This window comes from Callospermophilus lateralis, chromosome 6, assembly GCF_048772815.1.
Source record: "Callospermophilus lateralis isolate mCalLat2 chromosome 6, mCalLat2.hap1, whole genome shotgun sequence".
Taxonomy (NCBI): Eukaryota; Metazoa; Chordata; class Mammalia; order Rodentia; family Sciuridae; genus Callospermophilus; species Callospermophilus lateralis.
In genome coordinates, this window is record NC_135310.1 from 67,530,606 (window position 1) to 67,543,969 (window position 13,364).

The 13,364-nt window shown below is 34.9% G+C and overlaps 1 pseudogene; it reads right to left on the minus strand.

Moving 5' to 3' along the window:
- Positions 1 to 8,724: 8,724 nt before the first annotated feature.
- Positions 8,725 to 12,692, minus strand: LOC143401886 (small ribosomal subunit protein uS8 pseudogene; annotated as a pseudogene).
- Positions 12,693 to 13,364: the final 672 nt, after the last annotated feature.

Consider the following 13,364-nt stretch of genomic DNA (forward strand, 5'->3'; position numbering starts at 1 on the left):
AGTTCCATCCATTTTCCTGCACAAGTGATATTTAGGAAAAAAACAAGAAAATATGAAATTAGAAGGTGGACCAATAGGGAAGAGGAAAGGGACTCTATCTGTGGAAAGAGGGGAGGTAAGAAAGCATAGCAGGGGTAATAGGATTTGGTATCCAAGCACATTATATGCATGTATGGAAGTGTCACAATGAAACTTATTAATAGTACAATTAATAAGCAGTAATAATTATCATTTAAAAAATGAAAAAGTACACAGTTTGATAGCAGAGGGAGAGAAATCAATGTTTTTAAAAAGCTCCTTAGGTTATTCTGTTACGTTGTCAAGGTTAAGAATCTGTATGTACTGATCTATAGCTTCAGGGTCTCATCTTCTACTCTAAGGTACACTTCCCCAAGAAGTTATGCCAAGTTTTTTTTTATTATTATTTATTTTGTTTGTTTTAATTACTGGAAATTGAACTCAAAACCACTTTGTCACTCAGCTGCCGCAGGCCGGCTGCAGCAAAGTAACGGGGGTCGGGTGGGGGGTGACGAACAACTTGTGTACATTGATACAGCAGGAGTAGGAGCCGTTTATTGTAGGACAACAGAGGTATTTATACATTCCCGCACAGCTTATCTTAATTAGCATAAACTAGATACAGCAGTCAACCAATAAGAAATCTCCACACTTAATGGCTCGCTGGCTCCACCTCACAAACCACTCCCCCTGGCAAAATGCCAGGCGTCATCCAGACTTGTTTACAGACTTTTAACATTTGCCAGGCGCCATCCTGACTTGTTTACAGACTCTAACACTCAGCTACAACCTCATCCCTTTTTATTTTTTAGTTTTGAGATAGGGTCTTGCTAAGTTGTCCAGACTGACCTTGAATTTGTGATTCTTCTGCATCACCCTTCTAAGTAGCTGGGATCACAGGTGTGCATCTGGTTGTGCCAGGGTTTTAAAAGAAAAGAAAATACTTTATTCCTTTTAAACTTTGTATTTGAAGACTTACCATAAAAGCTATTCAATAATAGTTTATCAAAAATGCTTTGTCAGAGAAGAGAAAATCATCTTAAACATTTAATTACCTAACAATCATTGGTGTGACCAAATTTACCACATTTTTTCATAGCATATGTTTTATGAGAATTTTTATTTTTAAGATAAATTTAGATGAGGAATTACAATAATTGGTGAAAATCCCTATAGTCATTCCTGAGGGTGAAAGTCATAAATGATGAGTCAGATGTATCTTCAACTTATAGCAAAATTATCCTCCTCTTGACATTCACGGAAGTCTTTAGTGATTGATTTGACCTCTGGAAGAGATGTGAGGAGTGCTTATAAGCTATTCTTTTTCGTTTTCAGTTGCTTGACACTTCTTCACCTTCATTGACCAAAGTCTTCAGGATGATTCTATAGCTGCTGACAATCACAGAAGATTGTCTTGGAGAAGTCACATGGAGAATACAAACCACATTCCCTCTTCAACTTTGGAGGTGAAATGGGGACAGGAATGGAGTGTGAAGAATGAAGTATGAAGTATTATAGCCATAATTCATAAGTTTGAATGTAATTTAGTAAGAAATAACAGAATAAAATAACAAAACTGAACAAAGTGCTATAAAAGTTATAAAAGTAATTATGCTTACTGGTGGTCTTAAAAACTAAGATAAATTTATACAATTTGAATAACCTAAAAACCTTGAATACTGCATATATTTTTATGAATACTGTGTATATTTTTATGATTTATATTTATATATCTGAAAGAAAAGTTCAAATAGTAATTAAGTACATCATGTCAATGCCACCAAAGTTAGAACTAAGAATACCAATGCTGTGCTGAGTGACAAGAAAGGAGCAGAATCCATCCCTCCAAAACTGACTTCAATGCGTTGTTTCTGGCTGCTGTGCAGCTAGCTGCCCAGTCTCACTCACATTTTGTGTTTCATCTTGAGACAGCTGGGCTAATGAGGAATCATTTGGTATACGATCATTAAAAAACTAGTAAAGACTACAATTTTCCATGGACAAAGATATTGGAATACTTGCCATTGTAGGAATGGATCATGTGAATTCTTTTGGAAAGCGCTCAGTATTCCTTATACTAAATCACCTCCAGGCACTTTCCCAATCTTCACTAAAATAGCCTGCCAGGTAGTGTACCCAAGATTAATTCAATTACCAGGAACTCCGGAAAAAATAGAATATTTTTACCCTCATCATTCCTATTTCTTTTCATCATCAACACACTTCATTAATCATATTATTAGAAAGCAAATGCAGTGAAAAAATGGGGAGATGTAAGTCTTTTTTCCCGGTTTCCAGAATTTATTAATTCAGAATGAAAGGGTTAAAATGATTTCCATTCCCTTCAATGTATGCAATGTCAGAACAACAAGCCTGCTGCCTGTTCTGTTCATGGTGGTACCCAGAGGAGGGGGAGGGGAGAGAAAAGCATCTCTAATTACTAAGGCATCAGAACCTCCCCTCCTCTCATCAAGTGCATCCCTGAACAAAGTGAGGCTAGAGGGTTTCTCAAGCCTGTTTCTCATGGGGCGCTTTGGCCCTTGCGAGGTACCTCTTTCACTCTGATTTCCCTTTTACGAAGCAGGTGAAAGGCCATTTGGCACCAGCCAGTTTCTTTTTACTCCAGCTGCCTGTGAAGAGCACGGTTGCCAGGCAACCAAGTCTCAGACTCTCTTTGTGCCCACATCCGGCAAGGAAATTTTGAGGTTTGAGGCTGTCTGTTGCAGACAACTTACATTGAAATGCCTTTAGGTTTTTAGAAATATTTTTTAATTCCTTACAGTAAGACTACATTATCCTTCCCAATTTTCTCTCTTTGGGGAAAGAGACTACTTGGAATGGATTTGGCTATATTTCCACAGGAAAATAACCAGACCTTGACTTCCAAATCAGAAGTAATTTACATTTTAAAAGAAGAGCAAATGAGCATCACAGCTGCATTTCATATGTTCCTTCCTGTCAGCTTAATTTCTTTGATTTTTCTTTTCCCATTCTTACCCTGTTTAATTTTTGTGTTTGCTTTTCTTTCCCCCGCCCTTTATTCTATCCCACTTCCGTGTACATTTCATTTATCTTTTACTTTTGTTCTCTGTCCAGTGGCAGGAACTCTGTGTCATTTGTACATTCATATTTAATCAATTCTTCACCCATTGGAACAATGAATTTGAATGAAGTGAATCTGGCTTTTCTTTCCAACTTCACTGGTTGATATTTTATTCTTACTTTTGAACTACTTTTTTTTTTTTTTTTTCCCTCAACGTGTGAGTAGGGAAGGTTATGAGGGAAATAACTGACCAAGTATTCTCAGTTTTTATTTGGACTGTTCTCTGGCAGAAAAACCTACCCTACTGCCCTCTGAACCTCCCAATGTGTTCTCTCTGCTTATAAGGTAGCCTTCTTGGCACATTCCATTAGCTTTGAACCCACAAAGCTTTCCAGGTTATTTTGGCTCTAAATCAATGTAGGATTTTCTCTTATTTGCTTAATGTTCTGAGGATACTTCAATGGTATTTCATTGAAAAGACATGAAAAGGATATGTATCCTTTTGTTCTTCATTTCTGAGTCTGACAATGACTCATAAAATATATGAGTGCAAACAGACCTAGCTGTGTTTTTATTCTTAATGCTGGGGTCTGGTGCTGCAAGAGGAAACACTTGGTGATGATCAAAGAGGAGGGGTTGAAGTTCTTCCAGAAAGATGTACCATCAAGGCAGCAATGCACAGACTTCGTCTGGTTACCTCTCTCATGCCTCAATATCAAACATCCTGATATTTATTTATCACTTCAAGGTATGAAGTAGTACAGAAATTTATTTACTCACCCAAAATTTGTTACAACATGAAAGTGGAATTATTCAACGTCCTGCTCTGAAAATCAACTGTTGCAGATACATTTACATGTCAAAGCTGTTAAAAATGGTCTTAATTGATAACTATAATAGTAAGCACTCTCATGAATTTGAGTAGTATGTAACCAATATATATCCACATACATTTCTGGAATCTATAATTAAAAACATTTGCTTATACATTTATGAGTCACTATGTGATCTTCCATGTTTTCTATGAAAAACCTGTAAAAGTATTCTTTCCTTTCCTACATGATAAAATAAGTGTACTGTGCTATAGTAGACCAAAAATCAGGAGGTATATATTTAATTGAAATTGAATTTCCTGGTAGCTTTTTTTCCCCCTCCCAGCTTGGGCAATTCCCTTAAATTTAATCTAAATTCTTTCTATAAAGTTGTGAGATTGGAATGGAAATTCTCTGCTGTTCAAATTCTATCACTGAATTTGAAAATCACTAAACCTGTCAGTGATTATGATTTTGGAAAGAGATAGTACAGCTTTTGTTTTTATAGTGGTGAAAAAAGTGTTTTACCTCCTTGTATTTGTTAATTGAGTTATTTTTTACTTAGACATGCAATTTCAAAATTTATAGCTGTTTTTAACTCTATAGCAAATGGTTAAATTGCATTTTGTGGAGACTGCCCACACTTGAAACTAGCTTCATTATTTACTAGTTGTAAAACATGGGCATTTTTTATATCTTTGTATTCAGTTTCCTTATCTGTCAATGGGAATAATAATACCACCCTTCTAATAGGGATATTGTGAGGAGGGAGATGATTCATATATGTCTTTTATATATAAATAAAGGTTCATTAGCAACTAATATATCTATATCTAAATATAGATATATTAGTTGCTAATATGTATATATTAGTTGCCGATGAACCTTTATTTATTTATTTACATGTAGTGCTGAGAATCAAACCCAGTGCCTCATACATGCTAGGCAAGTGTTGTCCCCCTGAGCTACAACCCCAGCCCTCACATGTCTTAAGCAATGATTGTAGTATTAATGTGTTGTTGATACACAGGAGCTTTATTATTATTCTGGTGTCACCAACTATCTCAAACTGTTATCACTCCATATTTTATTAGTGTAATAATAGCCACCTACTTCCAAAGTCTCTTTCTTTAAAATCTATTCTATTCATTTCTCCTAACTTAGGTTGCCCAATACACAGCTCTCTTTATTTTTCTCTCCTGCTAAAGATGTTAACCATTTCAATGAACTCCATACCCAGTAGAACTAACTGTAAGTTAGCCTGGCATTTAAGGTTTTTATTAATATTGGTTCAATTTATCTTCATAGTTTTATTTAATCATTTCCTCACATATGCATGCTTTGGTCGAATGGAACTGTTCAAGTATCCCTGTGACCATATTCTCTGTTTACATGTGTTAAGGTCTTAGGGACAAATAATGTGATGTCTAGTATTAATCTAGGCCTGGCACACAAGTAAGAATGCAGTGTTTCTTAAAATGAATTGCCTTTGTTCATATTGTTTTCCTTGCAAAAGCCTTTCCTTGTTATCTTTACTTAAATAAGACTGACTCTTCAAGGTCACATCTAAATATCATTGACTTACCACCATTTATAGGCTACCTACTTCCTGTCAGTATTATCATGTATCCATTTTCTAGCATTTATAGTCTGCCGTGATTAAAAATTATTTTTGTCATTATCTTATGCCCTAATTTTTAATGTTATTGAGAACAATATACTTTATCTAAATTTTATTTCTTACTCTGCCTAGCATTTTACTTTTATATTTTGTCAGTGTCCATTTGTGAATAAAAATAAACAATAGAATATTAGGTTTTATGTATTGTTTTGTCACTGTTTTCTTAGAACAATTTTTCCCCATAGAAATTAATCTGCGTTCATTGTCTGTTAGAGTCTGTAAACAAGTCAGGATGGCACCTGGTAAAATGCCAGAGGGAGTGGTTTGTGAAGTAACTCCAGGGAGCCATTAAGTGTGGAGATTCCTTATTGGTTGACTGCTGTATCTAGTTTATGTTAATTAGATAAGCTGTGTGGAATGTATAAATACTCCTCCTGTCCTACAATAAACGGCTCCTACTCTTGATGCATCAATCTACACAAGTTATTCATCACCCCCGGTTAGTTTGCTGCGGCCAGACTGCGGCAGATGGTGGCCTGTTATGGGGAGCCCCGGGACACTCGGGGGTAAGTGACGAAAAAAAAAAAAAAGCTGCCCGACCATAGATAGAACGGGAGCAGATAGGGCTAGAGGAAAAATGGCCATTTTGAGAAAATGGAGAAGATTGATACAGTATGTTTGTGTTTTCTTTTGTCTTGGTGTATTGTATTGTCTTTACGATGAAAATATGGAAGAGGTGTTAAGTAAATTACTAAGGGAAGAAGGCACCCCAGTGGACCCAAGAATAGTTAGGACATATGTTGATAGAAGCCCAGGAACTCTAGTCAGAAAAAAGAAAAAAGTTCAGAGGAAGAAGGATTATCAAGAAAGGAATTGCAAAAGGCTATTACTAAATACAGGATGCCACTGCTGGAGCCCAAATCTAGACCTGACCTGGAGGCACAGTCTCGCAGGCTCTTGCTCCCTGTGCCCAGTGGCAGTTTGAGTCCCCGGCCACTCCCCGTCTGGGGCTTATCCCATTCCTTCATTAATGTTTCCTTCACATGAGGGTGATTTTATCTTCATTTCAGCTATCGAAGCCTTATTTCAGGTCCCAACTAGGCCCCAAATTCTCCATGGAGCACTCCATGATGACTTTGGCCATGTTTCTTTCTTTCACCACTAAAAAGAGAAATGTATATACTTAATTGATCACTTAATCATGCATAGAGCCCAGAACAATGAAACTGAGAGGATTTAAAAGTTCTTCTTACAGAGGTTTGAATATCAAAACTTGATAGCAGTTAGTTCCATATTAACCCACTCTTTGTAGTTCCTTTCTTCTTTTCCTCTGTGTTACCTCCTACATTATCTACACAGGTATCATTCCTGGATGATCATTTTTAAGGTATTCAAGAACCTTTGTATTTTTCCAATCACCTCCATCATATAGTAAATTGTAAATGTGATAAGATTCAATAGAAAGATATGCTTTAAATTTATTTCCACTTTTTTCTACACTTTAGTCTTTATATTCCAATTAAATATTATGTCCTTGGAAGCAGAGATCACATCTGGAATTTCCTTTGGAGTTCCCATATTGGGAGTATGATATTGTTCAATACTAGATCTTCAACACATGAACACTATTAGTAATTAGATAGAAGCTACCTGTCTAAATGACCTAGTTCACTTTAAATTCATTTCATAATATGTGGCACCCTAACTTCATTCCATTTTCCTGGTCTACTGGTTCTAAGTTATTGTTATATTACAGTTTTTGGCTGGTCTATTGGCTTTTAATTTACTGTCATACTTACTGGATGTCTCAGTAACTAAGGCAACCAAGACTTTATCTTTGCAGAAAATTCTGGCAGATTCATCTTGGAGTGACGTAACTGGATCCAATAGGATTTATTCTCTGTGCTCTATTAATGCTGCTCTTACCACTGAAGATGAAATTGGGGGGTATTAAAGATAGATGTGGAGTTGCCTATATACGGTGCATAGTAGTGTTTTGTAAATACCATCTCATTTTATTTTCTCTATAAACCTATGAATTGATGCCACTAAACTATTTTTAGTAGATATGAAAACTGATACTAATAAAGAAGTATTATATGTAATATCTTATCCCCAAACTTGATCTCAGTCCTGTCTAATTTCAAGGTTCCTGCCAACAGAAGGGAACAACATGGTAAAATTCCAACTTTAATATGCAGAAAAATCACCCAAGTAACTTCTTAAAATACATACTGGGATATATTCAGAGGATTCCAATTTGTTAAGTCTGAGACTAACAAATTGTACTCTGCATTTTAACAAAAAACAAAAGAGGTTTCATTTAGGAAAACTTTGTGATATAAATAGTTAAAATAATAATTATAATTATAGCAACTATATAACACTTGGATAAATATTGAACTGTCTGTCATTAACTGCACCAGTCCTTTCTATTTTGACTGTTTTAAAATATTTTATATCATAATTTGTTGTTTCATTTGTACATACACCGTATGAACTATATATTATCATTTTATTCTTTTACATTAGGAACAATTAGGGAGCCATACGAAAGGGTAGCCATGGAGAATGGTGTCACAGAACCCAAAGGATGCGAACACATCAAGAGTGGATGATGTCAGAGCCACCAGGGACAAGTGGCATAGGTAATGAGGGGTGTTCTCTGGATTTGTAGATGAGATAGTGAGTGCTGTAGATGAGGTAGTGAGTGCAACCTTCGCAAGGTTGACTTGAATAAGAAGATGGGATACTAAAGCAAAACTTAGAGAGTTAAAGAATGAATAAAACAGCTTAAATTATTATTTATGAGTTTCCAACAAAAAGTAAGGGGAAATGAAATGTTGTTTTAGAGAATAATGCAAAATTGGATAGGAATTTTATTTTATATCTTTAAGATAACAACGAAAATATCAAGGGGGGAGAACAGAGAAGAAAGAGGATGAAAAGGTACAAAAAAAGAGGGTGAAAAGAGGCTCAGAAAAAGTCAAATTAATGAGACAAGGTCTTGGAGAAGGTGGGATAAATATGAGAAATACTTTTTGGAGGTAGGAGGGATAAGAAAGGATACACACAGCCAAGGATATAGATACAGGTATTTGACTCAAGATATAGACAAAAGCTTTTAAGTGTAGGGATGGAAAATTAAAGTAGCATTTAAGTGATTTAAGTGATGAATTCTGGTTTTTTAAGAAAAAGAATTTAGGCACTTTATTGTATGTTTTACATCCCTATAAAAAGAATCCAAGGATTTTTCCTCCTGTGTGTTTTTGTCTTCTTCGTGATCCATGATGTCAGCTGAGATTGGCAATACAATGAAATCAAACTGATGGGATGATAGCAGATTATTCTGTCATCTTTCTAGGTCTTTGAGCTGCACATCAAATCTGGGGCTTATCACTCCACATTTGTTTAAACTGCCTGTGAGGTTGACGACAATTTTCCCAGCTCCGTGATCATCAGTGATTTCAAATTCGCCAACTTAACCATGCTTCATCATTACAGTTAGAAACTGGACGATGGCTTTGGAGCACCACCTAATAAGGACTTGGCATTTGCCTTTCTTTTTGGCATTGTTGATGCTCTTGAGAGCATCAGCCAGGAATTCAGGCACACTATTATGGTGGCACGAAAAGATCCCAGAAAAGTGTATTCTGCTTTCTGTGCTGATAAAATTAAAAGTGTCTTTTACAAGCTAATGAAAATTTGAAATAGCTATTGTGAGGAAAATGAGGTAGAGTTGAATAGAACAATTTAAAAGATTGAAATGGTGCAAAAAAAACCATCTGAGGGGAAAGCTCCTATATTGGAATGACATAAATATTATAACTGTGTAGGTTTTGTTCAGTGTGTTTACTAGAATCAGAGACACAGACATCAGTGCAGGGTTCACCTTGGTTTAGGAGTTTTGTGGTGTGGGATAACAGGGAAGGGGACTTGAATGGGTGACAGTGGGCTTGGTGAAATGAAAGACTCCAGATAATCAGTTTAGGAAGGACAAAAAAACTAGTAGATTCTTACAGACAGGGAAAAGAGTGACCACTGAACTGAGTTTTAAGAAGATGGTAAAGTAATTAAAATGGGAAAGAGCTGAAAAAGCTGTAAGCTGTAGTCTGAAAATGGAAGCTATTTGACCTAATCTATTTATTGTATATGATAGAAACCTTAAAGTAGTGAGATTTTTAGCTCTCACAATCAATCAATCTCTATGTCCATTTATCTATCTACCATCTGTTTTTTTTTTTTTTTTTCTGTGACATTTCAGGAAATCTGAGACCTTACAGGCTGAGGTCTAACTTTGGCTTTCCTTTCTTTTTGTGCTTTATGATTTACCTGGATGTTTTATTCCCTGTCTCTATCACTATGCATTATAGCATGAATTACTCTTCATTAGTAAAATCAGAACAAAGAAGTATTTATTCCTCTCATTTCTAAAATAATAATTAATTATGTTGGCTGTGCATCAGAATCACCTGAGGAACATGTTAAAAATTTAAATTTTGGGCCTTTATGTTAGACCACCTTAATCACTATCTCTGTGGGGGTAGATCCCAAAGAATCTGTATTTTAAATAATTTCCATGGGAGATTCTCACTCACAAAATTATTTTAAGAGATGACAATTCCAACAAGGCAGAGCTTATAAGGTGTTTTTTCTTTAATTTACCAATTTATATTCAGTAAACAATGAAATGGTAATGGTGCTGCTGGTTGACTTTGGGGTTGGAGTGGAAAGGCAATAAAGCAGATCATTTGATTTTGGAATTGCTGCATTTCTTAAATTCCTTTCTTATGCATAACACTCCTTAAATGCATATTATATCCCCATCTACCATTAATAATCACACTGTACACATTTGTAAAAACCTAATGAAAGGAGAAATCAATGTGATTTAGATTGCACCATTAAAATCTTGAAACAAAAAATCCAAACAGTAGAAATGATTACAAGTAAATGGTGTTTTGAAAAATAGATAATTGTTGAGACTACAGGCAAATAAGAGTTTCAGTTCAGAAAGGAATAGAGATGTATTGATGATGACTACAGATACCACTTGTTGATTGAGTTAGAAATCTGACAGATGTCCATATATTTGAAAAATGATGCCATATCTACATTTTGCTTTTGTGGGTAGTTCTGCGATCAATAATCAATGGTGTCTCTTGTCATTGAACTGTCTGTGGTTAACTCTCCTTCACTGAAAAATTTCAGTTTACAAAAAAGAATAAATCTTATTTTTGGTATCCAGGTACTTAGAGACATGTAGAGTCTATTTTATTTTCCTCAGTGCTTGCTTACAGTTTTCAAGGAACAAAGGCACAGTGCCACATCTAAAATCTCCCCTCAGTGGCATAGGATTCAGGCTTCTGTATATTGGAATTATGAATCATACAACAAATGAACACACTACACTCATGGATGAAAAAATTACACAGATTTTTTTTGATTACTTGATAATATTCTATGTGGCGGTATCCTAGTACATAAGCAATGACAATATTTTCAAAACTATCCTTTTGAGAATAAAATATATCTTTGATATATTTTCCTTATATCTGCATTTTGTGCTTTTATTTCATCTTTTAAAATGATTCCAGTTTAACTTAATACAGAGGTAAGCACTGTTTCTTGTCCTCACATCCTCCCTTCATCCATTTATTTATTTCTCTGTGTATATATAAAAAAATTATTGATGTATTTCTTACTTCAAATGTACTTCAATGTTAGAAATCTTACTATAGAAATTATTTCTGGAATAAGAATGGAAGAACTCAAAACTCAGAATTGCCTAATCTGAATATGCTGTAGAATATGAACTTTGCCTTTCTTTGGTGACAAATAAAACACTGGCTGTCAGATATTGTGCAAGTTACTCTCACATGATAGAAGCTGATGAATTAAATTTCTACATGGAGTATCTAAGTTTTACCTCTCTCAAGTGAATCACTACCCCTTTGTCCCTTCTAATTCTAGTAAATATGCTCAGATCCATGGATTGTCTATATTCAAGGAGAACTGTGTAACACTAAGCAAACATGCTAACTCCAGTGCTTCTACCAACACCATTTTGAATTTTATATACCCTCTTGAAAAAATTCTCTTAGGTCAGGGCCAGAAGAGTCAACACTGGTTAATTTTATTCACATAAAAAATATCTTCAGGGCTGGGGTTGTGGCTCAGTGGTAGAATACTTGCTGAGCATGTGTGAGGCACTGGGTTCAATTCTCAGCACCACATATAAATAAATAAAAAATATGGTCCATTGACAATTAAAAAAAATATTTAAAAAATCTTAAATGTTAACTCTTTTTAAAAAATGAATTTATGGCCCCATTTTTCTAAGTAAATAATCAGGATGCTCTCTTTGGTTTGGATTCTAGCTAATGATACTCATAGTATATAACTGAGCTTTGTCTTTTGGGTTTGTACATATTTTGGGAATTATGCTGTCTCTGTGGTAACTAACAAATGACCCTGACATTGTTACAATTATCAGATTCTATCCCTTAGCATAACTCCATATTATTTTAGTATTCTGGCCTCAGTGCTCTCTAATCTGAATTTTGGGGCCACAACCTAAACTTGGGGCATGCTGCTCTGTTCTGATCATACTACTTGGTTTTGTACTTGCCATGTTGTCCTTTATAACACTATAATCATCTACTTTCATGTAGATACAATTATCTCATACCTGGATGATAGAAAAATGCCCCAACTTGCCTTTATGATGCTTCTCCTCAAATTCACACCTGTATTATTGCCAAATTAACTGTCCTAAAAATGCACTCTCACTATGATACTGTCTTTAGTGAAAAGCTTTGATGGCTCTACAATGCTTGAAAACATCAAATTTCGATTACTTAATTCATCATTTTATGTTCTTATATACAGAATGTTTGCTGTTTTTTAAGTCTTATATCTAGTTACTTTCCTATATATAGCTTTGACTCTTGGTCCTGTTTATATTGCTATACTAAAATACTAGACTGAATATTTTATAAGGAAAAGAGGTATATTTTTGTGTGAAGTTTTCCAAGTTGAAATATCCACACATGGGTGGCCAATGTGGTGAGGGCCTCATGCGGTATCATAATGTGGGGAGAGGAGGGTGGCATCACATGGTGGGATTGTGTGGAGAGTTTTGTGTGCAGAAGAGGCCAAACATGGGATGGACTTACTTTATAACACCCATTCTCATGGTAACTAATCCAGTTCTGTGAGATCCAATCCATTCCCTCAAGAAGGGTATTAATCTCTTCCAGGGATAATGCCCTTCTGAAAGAACTATCTTGCACTAGACCACACCTCTGAACAATTTTTGCTACCTCTTATTGCTGTTACATTGGGGGGTCAACCTTATGGTACATGATTCTTCAGGGAAAAAATCATATCCAAACTATATAGCACTCTCGTTATTGTTGAATTATGCACCATTTATTTTTTATTTATCATACTTTTCTTTTTGAAATAATATTCCTCTCTAATCTAGCTATGCAAATTATACTAATTCCTAAGGTTAAGTTAAATTCTACTTTTTCATTGAGATTTTCCTAATCCTTCTTGTAGGAAGTCATTTCTCATCTCTGAATATCTATAGTTTTATGTTTTGATTATTTGATGTTCATCAGGTATTGTTGTAGCTATTTGAAAACTTTAAATATCTACTCAACCAGAGAGCAAACCTTCAATAATAACACTTTAAAATTTTACTTTGTATTTCAAAATAGATTTTGGCTTAATAAACACAATGAACAAAATGAAAAATATTTTTATTAACAATAAAGGATAATATATCAAAGTAAAATATCACAAGTTTAATGTAAATTTTAAGATAAGACGACTGGGGATGTAGCTTATTGGTAGAGTACTT